This window comes from Solanum tuberosum, unplaced genomic scaffold (assembly GCF_000226075.1).
Source record: "Solanum tuberosum cultivar DM 1-3 516 R44 unplaced genomic scaffold, SolTub_3.0 scf00057, whole genome shotgun sequence".
In the NCBI taxonomy this organism is placed as follows: Eukaryota; Viridiplantae; Streptophyta; class Magnoliopsida; order Solanales; family Solanaceae; genus Solanum; species Solanum tuberosum.
Genome location: NW_006238984.1, coordinates 1,401,076 through 1,410,136, shown reverse-complemented (window position 1 = coordinate 1,410,136; position 9,061 = coordinate 1,401,076). Strand labels below are relative to the sequence as shown.

At 35.9% G+C, this 9,061-nt stretch overlaps 1 long non-coding RNA gene across 5 annotated transcripts; it reads right to left on the bottom strand.

The window, feature by feature from the left end:
• Positions 1-645: 645 nt before the first annotated feature.
• On the bottom strand, positions 646-6,719 carry LOC102580367 (uncharacterized). Of its 5 annotated transcripts, none has more exons than XR_367079.2 (8): positions 6,602-6,719; positions 6,391-6,490; positions 5,991-6,069; positions 5,482-5,602; positions 3,930-5,208; positions 3,512-3,659; positions 1,308-1,557; positions 646-924 (listed from the first exon to the last, which is right to left on the bottom strand). It is a non-coding gene; the product is annotated as an uncharacterized lncRNA (long non-coding RNA). The 5 variants fall into 5 exon arrangements; XR_001473145.1 differs by having other exon boundaries at positions 1,417-1,557; XR_001473146.1 differs by having other exon boundaries at positions 1,467-1,557.
• Between the last annotated feature and the right edge of the window lie 2,342 nt (positions 6,720-9,061).

Sequence of the window (9,061 nt, the reverse complement as noted above, 5' to 3'; positions counted from 1 at the left end):
AAGTTTCCCAAGAGGGAACTTATTTCCATCTAAAGCTTAGCCTAGTCACTATTATCTTGAAAAATTCCTATCGAAAGCATGTACCCAACGATTTATCTCAACTTGTATTGCGGTGACACCCCAAGAACTTTTCCCCATACTTGATTTTATTGTTATTTTTACTTCTTGTGACAAAAACCCCAATTGATATTTGGCACTCACTACAACATTTTATGTCTACAAACACCCTAGAAAAGTGTGGCCTAAACTATGAAAAAGTGTGGCCTTTGATAAAAGGCCACACTTTTTTACTTTAAGAAACGCTTTTCCAGGGTTGGCCGAAAGAGGCGTAACCTTAGAGTTTAGGCAAGGCCACGCTTTCCAGTACCTCATATAGCAACATTTCTATCTCATACAACTACACTTCCAAGTGTGGCCTTTGCTTCCTTATTGCCCACGATTTTAAAGTGTTGCTTTTTCTATCTAATGTATGACAACACTTTGAAGTGTAGTCCTTGCCCATGTGCATACCACAATTTACAATCCTATGGCTAACTTTTAAGTGTGGTAATATTATTTTGGCTATAAAATATTTATATGCCACAATTTCTAATTAAAAAACACCAATATTGTTTTGCAATAAATAATCTCAAGCATTAAATTGGCTAATAAGTAATTCAAATATATAGATTTGCAATAAACTTCAAAAGATAGTATGTCTTGTGTACATACACATACTTATAAAGCAATATTCTAAATATGTGTACACAATAGTGCAAAAAGTACTCTTACAATAGTTCAATATATTCTAGCAATGAATATATTTCACAAAATCAAACATAATGTATTCAAACTTTTACAATAGTTCAAAAACTCTTCATCATCCACTTCAGCGAGATCAAATTGATTTGTGGCGACCCTTCAAATGTGATCACCTCCATTTCCCTACACATTTAGAATGTACACAAATCAGATTGCAGCAGTTATAGAAGAGGCAAGAAGTTCCAAATTCCAGATTGCAGATAGCAGATCTTTTGAGTTCCAGATTGCAGATTACAGTTCCAGTTTGCAGATCGCAGATTTATTGAGTTCCAGATTGCAGATTACAGTTTAGATATACTAATACAGGTTAACATAATTAAAACAGAGAAGAGTTTAGATATACTAATACAAGTTGACATAATTAATACGGAGAAGAGATTCCAGATTGCACTAAGTCAATAGTACTTCTTCAATGTTTGCAACAAGACCAAAATGTCCATACAGATACAAAAACATCTCAACACTATATGTTGTACACGGTCTCTTAGACGAGAGACCACATTTACCCAGACAAACTAAAGCAGCAACGGATGCACTCTGCTTCACACGTTTTGTTTAGTTTTATACCAGCTATGTACAGAAAAAGCTAGCTCGGATTTGAGCATGTGTACATACCCAAGTTATGTCCTGCACCAACATTACGGTATAGAAAAAGTTCGGATCACCTCAATTACTGGTGCCTGGCACATTGGACATTTTCCGTCCCGCTGGACAAACTTTTCTGCATATTTTAAACATGTGCACATGTGTCCACACCTGCATCAATTTCAAATCAATAATTCCCTTGAGCTTACCAATTAAAACATCCAGAAAAAAAAGAAAAATGGAAGGAAGAGGAGTCTCTAACGCTGCTAAAAAGAGAATCATCGATGCTTGAGAAATGAATGGAAAAGGATGTTCATATATATATATACTAGATGGACAGCACGGGCCCAACAAATTAATTTAAAAATTGATTTATTCTCAGTAGAAATAAAAAAAAAAGTAACCTATGGAAAAACAAACATAAAGCTTAAGCTCATATGCTAATATCATTGAGGTAATCAGATGTCATATATGTAGAACAATTGATATGGAGGAAGATCCCATAATACAAGAAAAGCATAACAGATGCAAAAGTATGTTCAAATACGTATATTGTACTCCAGTTTAGTTGTTCATATTGAAAATGCCTTGATAGGTAATATAGGCATTACATATTGGAGAAACTATAAATGACTACAATAAGGATCCTTTAAAAGCCTGCTAGCCTGAATATTCGAGTTTATCAGCATCTAGAAATTAATTACCACTTCAAAATTAATCCCAACTAATTTCAACTACAAACATTTATCAGCTAAAAGAGAAGAAAAAGAAGAATATTCATCATTGAATTCTCTAAAGAACAAAACCTTGTCGTGAAACACACCAACAAGCGCATCTAATTTTCCAATCAGCTCATCGACAGGCAGAGTTACAATAGATGTATCCTTTATATGGCTCAGTAAAGAAGTAGAAGGATACATGTTAAGGGACAACTGACATTATAGTTTAAAAAGTTCAAAAACTTATTGCAGCTCAAATTGTGATATACTGTTATATTTAAAGCTCCAACAACAACAAGTGAATCAAGATAACATTCCCAGATATGAAAGAATATGACAACGGGTGATTGTTGGAATGGTCCCCTTTGATTCTCAGATGCAAATCAATGGGTATTTAAATAGACATAAGATCAACTGCAAAAACTCTGGAACACATAATTATATCTAGATTGACATAGGCTACTCAATATTTTCCTCATTATAATGATAACGATGATCACGACTTAGAAAATCAGGAACCACCGCGTAGTATTTCCCAATTGCAACTTTATGACGAAGTGAAAAACGCAACAGATTAAATCTTGGAGAGCCATAAGAAAAATAGAACTGCCAACACGTTAATTGCTGGACAAACAGATGATGAACACCCTGATTTCTACCTTAGCATACAAAAACGTACATATATATCAGTGGATCACTTTGAGGCTGCAATTCAGACAATTTCTAAAGGAATTCTTATCATAGAGATGTTACTATGACTAATACGATCACCTTTGTTACTCTCAAAGAAACCATTGGAATAGCTCTAAGAGCAAGTAAAAAAAGTATGTGATTAGATAATGTCGTTATACACAAGTTTACACACAAATAGAAGCCTCACACTTTTACTTCTAGAGAGAGTTTAAAGGAAAGTAGACCCTTCTTTATTGCGCCGATCGTTAAGTCATGCCAAAAAATGATATAGAAAATGAGTTAAGATGCAAAATTCAGATTAGTTTATGAATGTTCTAAAGTCTGATAAAAATAGAGAGCAAAAATAATTATACCTATAGAGAATTCAACATTTTTTTATTTATCAAATATTATGTGCTTTTAAAAAAAGTTAGAGCTCAAAATTGAGAAATAAGAACTACTAACACTCGTGCAAAAAAGAACAATCACAATTTAAGGTATCTATCATAGAAGATGACTCTTTTTCCAATTCAATACTCTTTTTCTTTAATCACGGGGAAAAAGCTAGAGACTATTGTAAGAATATTTTCAACTTTTGAGTTAATCAAGACGGCAAATTTACAAAAAATCCATCCAGTTAAACGTGTATCGATTTTTCCAGTCCAAGATATATGCTTTCTGTATGGAATATATAATGCTGATACAAGAACCTATTTTTAGATGTGAAATATAACCTGTTGAACCAGCATATCGATTGAAGGCTGCAGAATCATTTTGACGAACCGTGCGTTGGAGCTCAACTTGCATCTCCATACACTTTTCGAACATCCTCTGCTGAAGCCGAACCATGTCATTCCTCAACTCATGTGTGACTTCTCAATCCTGCAGTAGGTCAAACAAGTATGGAGTGCTTTTAATCTTGTGGTCTTAAACTTGCCATTTATGGTGGAGTCCTTTTAATCTTGTGGTCTTAAACTTGCCATGTATGGAGTTGGAATTGGAAAACTTACTAAATATAAAAAGAGGCACTCTTTTTTGAAACAGACTAAAAAATAAAGTAAGACACTTAAATTGGGACGGAGAAAGCTACATAAATCAACTTCTCTAATTAAATTCAAGTAGAATTGTCAAGGAATATAAAGGTGAGCTTACTGTTCCTATCAACTGCAGAGAAGGTTCCACATGTAGTGAAGTCATGGCAAAGGAATTAGATTCACTATTTATCTAAGGTCCATCTTGATTGTCATATTCTTGAAGCAGCTTGTGTTCCATATCATCAGGGGATGATAATGTTCCACCCATATACCATTCAGAAGTGTGTCCTTGCCTTTCAACGTAAGATTGTATTAGCTGGTCTAAACTCTCACAGAAGCCACTTTGAAGCAGATTAGAGACACGCCTCCTACAACATTAAGGAACCAGTTAAATCGCTTAAGCATTAAATTTTGGTAGAAAATGAATAATCCTGTGGTAATGAGAATCATTTTCCTGCTTAAAAGTTCTCGAAGTTCAATATTGTAAACATTATCATCATCAGGCATATAAAATGAATCAACCCTTCTCATGGATCCAGCATTCTGACTAGAAGGCATATCCAGCCAATCATTACTCTGCCAGTCCTCATGTTGTTCTTGCTCATAAATTTGTTCTTCAGTATCATTTTCTGAACTTTCTGGATACCAATGGTTTGCAGAATCTTCCTGCCAACTTCAGCTCATGTTTTCTGTAGTATTGTTTGTCGTTTCATCGTGTTCAGAAGAAGACATTTGCTCACTTTTTCCATGTTCGATAACTAGTTCATATGGCGCTTCTTGTTGTCGCAAGTTTCTTTCCTCATGATCCGTGACAACTTCTGGGGATCTTCTGCCTGAGATGATAAAACTTGCCACTCATAATCCTCAAAAGTACTTCTTATCAAGCCATGAGAATGACCATATACTTCATGAGTATCACTTGCCTCACTTCTTGGTGCATCATTATCATGAAAGGGTTCATGGGCTTCTCGTACATGCCCTCGAGAACCACTTTCAACAGCTGCACCATTCTCCGTTAAATTCCTAATGTCATTATTCTCTCTTTCAGGTACATTGGAAATAAATTCAAAATTTGATGTCTCTTGCTCAATATCCTCCTGTCCTCTGATTTGATTTGAATGTTCAGCTATTTGATCACCCGAATTTTGCTGGTTTACATCCTCAAATGTAATGCATTCTGAGTTCCCTATTACATGAAATCCATTAGTAGTCTCCATCTCTTCACTATCGAGTTCAAATTGATCACATGATTCATCAATTATCTCTTGTTCGTTATTGATTAAGACTGTTCACTTCGATAATGATGATGATTCAGGTCATCTGTAGAAGAGGCGTTCAGCTGCACATCTTTTGTAGAAATATGAGCATTATCGACCAATCTGGATCAAATCTCATTCCTGTTTCACACACAATTTTAAGACATAACATATGACTTTTGGGCAGAAGAAATTATTTGCTAGATTTCTGTGTGCACTTAATTACTAAAAAAAGTTACAAAAGAAAAGGACAACTAAGCAGTTTCTAACAAAGATTGATAGACTATGGCGAGAGCCATTAATTTCGATAAAGCAAAAGAGAGAAATCAAGTGAGTTACTGCATTTGAAGCAGGTAATCCATGCACTGGTTTATCAAAAAGGCGAACATTCCAAAGAAAAATACTTTGATCTACCTTAAATAAGATACAGTATGACTTTGTCTCAGTATGCCCAATTCACTCGCGGCGTCTGATGTAGTTCTTTCATCACTGGTCATCAATCTCTTGTCCGCAGAAATCTACCATTGAGCAATGACTAGGAGAAGGTTTGAAACACTATCAGGAAAAGCCAAATGTTGCACACAAGAAGCTGGAAGCTAACAGGTAAATGAGATGAAGTAATCCAAATTTCAATGAAAAGTAGATTAATCTTACAGTCTACAGAATGCAAACCACCAAACGTCAAATCATATCAAATCCAATCAAATGATCTTGTTATTTATATTCACTCCACTCAAAAAATAAACAGTCTTATCAGGCTGGCCAAGTGCGTCTAGTTTTCAATCTAACTTTCCTTTTTCCTTTCAATTAATTTATCTTTATGAATCCAATAGAAAATCTACAGCCATAATGATATATACAAGAACATACTAAAAGATTAAAAATGCACATTCCATGAAAAGCATTCTCTACTCAAGTTTTACCTGAATTCGGTAGCGGTAAGTGAAGTTTGATACAAGCTTACATTCCAATAAGCCCTGGTTTTCTCTTTGCCTTTCCTAACTGCAAAAGAAAAGAGTAATTTAATAGTTTGATCAACATTGCTAGTAGCAAGAAGAAGATACAAGCCAGGAAAAAAAGGATTTTGGCTGTGAGGTAAAATGGTCTGTTCAAGAGGACAATGGATAAATAAAGCGTAGCAACCATCACTCCACAATCTAGAAAGTATACCTCTTTACACTAATCAGCCCATTTATACTTATATAGTGATTAATGCTCAGGTAATACAACTACGAGCTAAAATCAACAAAAATCGTATCAACAACACAAGAATATCAAAACCCTAAAGCTAAAATTTAGACTTTCAAAGATAGAATTTCTTACCTAATAAACCATATTCCAACAAAATCCTTTCAACAAGAAATTGTGAAATCGTGTTCTTCAGCGAGTAACTCTTCATCTCTTCAACATGAAATCGTGAAATCTGTGAGAAAGTTTGACAGAAATCGTGTTCTTCAGACTTAGCTTGGAGAGAAAATCGTGTTCATCAAATTGACAGAAAATTTTTCTGATTTCAGGGAAAAGAAAGTCTTACTGTAAGCGTATGTTCTTCAAATTTATCTTGGAGCGTATGTCAGCTGCTGGAGCGTATGTTCTTCTTCAGCTGGAGCGTATTTTGTTCTAATGTTTTATTAATTATTTTTTTTGCCCAATAAAAGTTGGGGGAGAGTTAAAAATGTTGGAGGGAATATATATTTTAGTGAAAACTTTAAGGCCACATTTGTAATGTGTTATATTTACAATTATAAAAATAGGACACTTTAAGAGTGTGGCCATATATGTAAATAATTGTTGCCAATTATATCATACTGTAACAACGCTTATAAAGTGTATCTTATACCATTAAAGAGTACACTTTACAAGTGTTGCCAATATTATCGTAGCTAAAAGTTAAAAACTTGGGCTACGCTTTAAAAGCGTCCCCAAAAATATTTTAGGCAACACTTTACAAGTGTTGTCCAGATTTAGTGTGGTCGTAGGCCTAAAATGTTGTAGTGACTTTCGTATCACCCCCTTTAATTTACTATGTTTTTACTCGTTAATGTCTTTAGCTACGACTAATTAGAGCTAAACTTTATTTTTCTATTAATTCTCAAAACCACTCCCTTAGGAGAGACCCAACCTTTAGTTGGGTTAGTACGTTATCAACGATCGTAGACACTCATACCATAGGTTAGTGTCGTTGGTCATGATAGGAATTAAAATGGCGCCGCTGTCTGGGATTGGTGTTATTTGGGAATTCGTAGTTAAACAAATTTTTTGATTCTTTCTAGTTTTAGTGTTACTAATCTAAATTGTAGTTTTGTTTTGCTAGTTTGAATATCAAAGCAGGAAACTAAGGATGGAAAACCATTATGGATACCACACGGATCATCCCCTTCTGAAACTATTGAACCTCAGGGACAACCTCTTGACCTTTAAACAGGAAGGGGATGAGACTATTCAAGAAAAGTGGCTGAAGTTTCAAGAGGTGCTACAACCATGCCCATCTCACGGGATGATAGACAAGGGGCTACTGGAGTGCTTTTACATGGGTCTAGGACCCGAGAATAGAGATATAGCCGATCAAATTTGCGAGGGAAGTATGCTACACCAGCCCTATGAAGTTGTAGCAAAACTCCTTGATGCCATGGTAGAAGCCAACAAAGAAGCCGAAAACAAGAATGAGTGGGACGCTCTAGCTACCCAATTGAATGCTCTATCTACCAGAGTCACAAAATTGGAGGTACAAGCCATGGGGAAAGAAAAGAACTCCTCCCTTCGAGAATGTAGACAAGGGAAAAAGCAGAGAGGTATACATGATGATGAAGCCCTGTCACTCATTCAACAAAAGATTGAGGAACATGAGAAGATATTGAATGAGATGAAGGAAAACATTGAAATGCTAAACGAAGCGTCAGCCTCTCACTCCATGACAATTCAACTGCATGATGCTCAAATGACCCATTTAATGACTGGTCACTATCCTCCATTAGCCGAAGATTCACCTAATTACACCATGGGTGATTCCGAGGACAAAGAGTAGTCTTTGACTTGCGTCGTGCCACGACGTTAACTCATGCGCTGTTTGGGGGGCAACCCAAAACCACATATTATCTTATATTGGCGTATTAGTAAAATAATAGTGTCTTAGTTTTATAGATTGAAATGTAATAGGTGCCAATGAGGTGCAGAATGGCGAGCAGCAGACCCAGCTGGCGAGTCCCCGAAGAAGCCGACGATCAAATCTATTCCGCTGTTTCACTCAAGATATCTTCAAAATCTGGAGTTTGTAAAACTCGGCGAACTAAGGACAGTTTCGGCGAATCCCCCACCTGAGTCTGCTACTCTCCATTCTGCACCTCTTTGGCACCTATTACACTTCAATCTATAAAACTAAGACACTATTATTTTGATGAGTACACAAATTGGACTCATTCAAGGCTATATTTTGATAGAAATAGTGCCCTCATATGCTTACTTTGTCTCAATATCTGATGAAAACTCTTAAGTTTTAGGTATTTGAAGTTTTAGTGGAAGCATGGACACTTAGGCACAAAAAGGAACAGAAAGGTTGAAAAGAACGAAGAAGCTGAAGCCTGAGCATCGCCAAGCACACTTAATCACCGAAGGGATGCACTCCGCCCTTTGTTCCAGTATGCGAAGCCTTGAAGGAAAATGATAAAAAAGGCGACGAAAGAAGCAGCCGGCCGCTTCGTCGAATAGTTCCACAAAGCAGTACTATACTGACCAATGGTCCAGAACGTGAAAATGCTGAAGGCAAGAGCGAAACAATGATAAAATAGAAGAAGGGCAAGTCGCCGAGTCATTCGGTAACATCGACTAACCTCGCCGAGCGATCCGCCAACACTAATTTCTGAAGTCTATAAATACTAAACTCTCTATTAATTTTAGGGAGTTGAATTATTATTATAATTTTCAGAATATAATAGTACATTTTAGGATAATTTTCTCTCAAGTTTGGAGAGGGTTTTGTGGGAGACTTGAAGAAAGA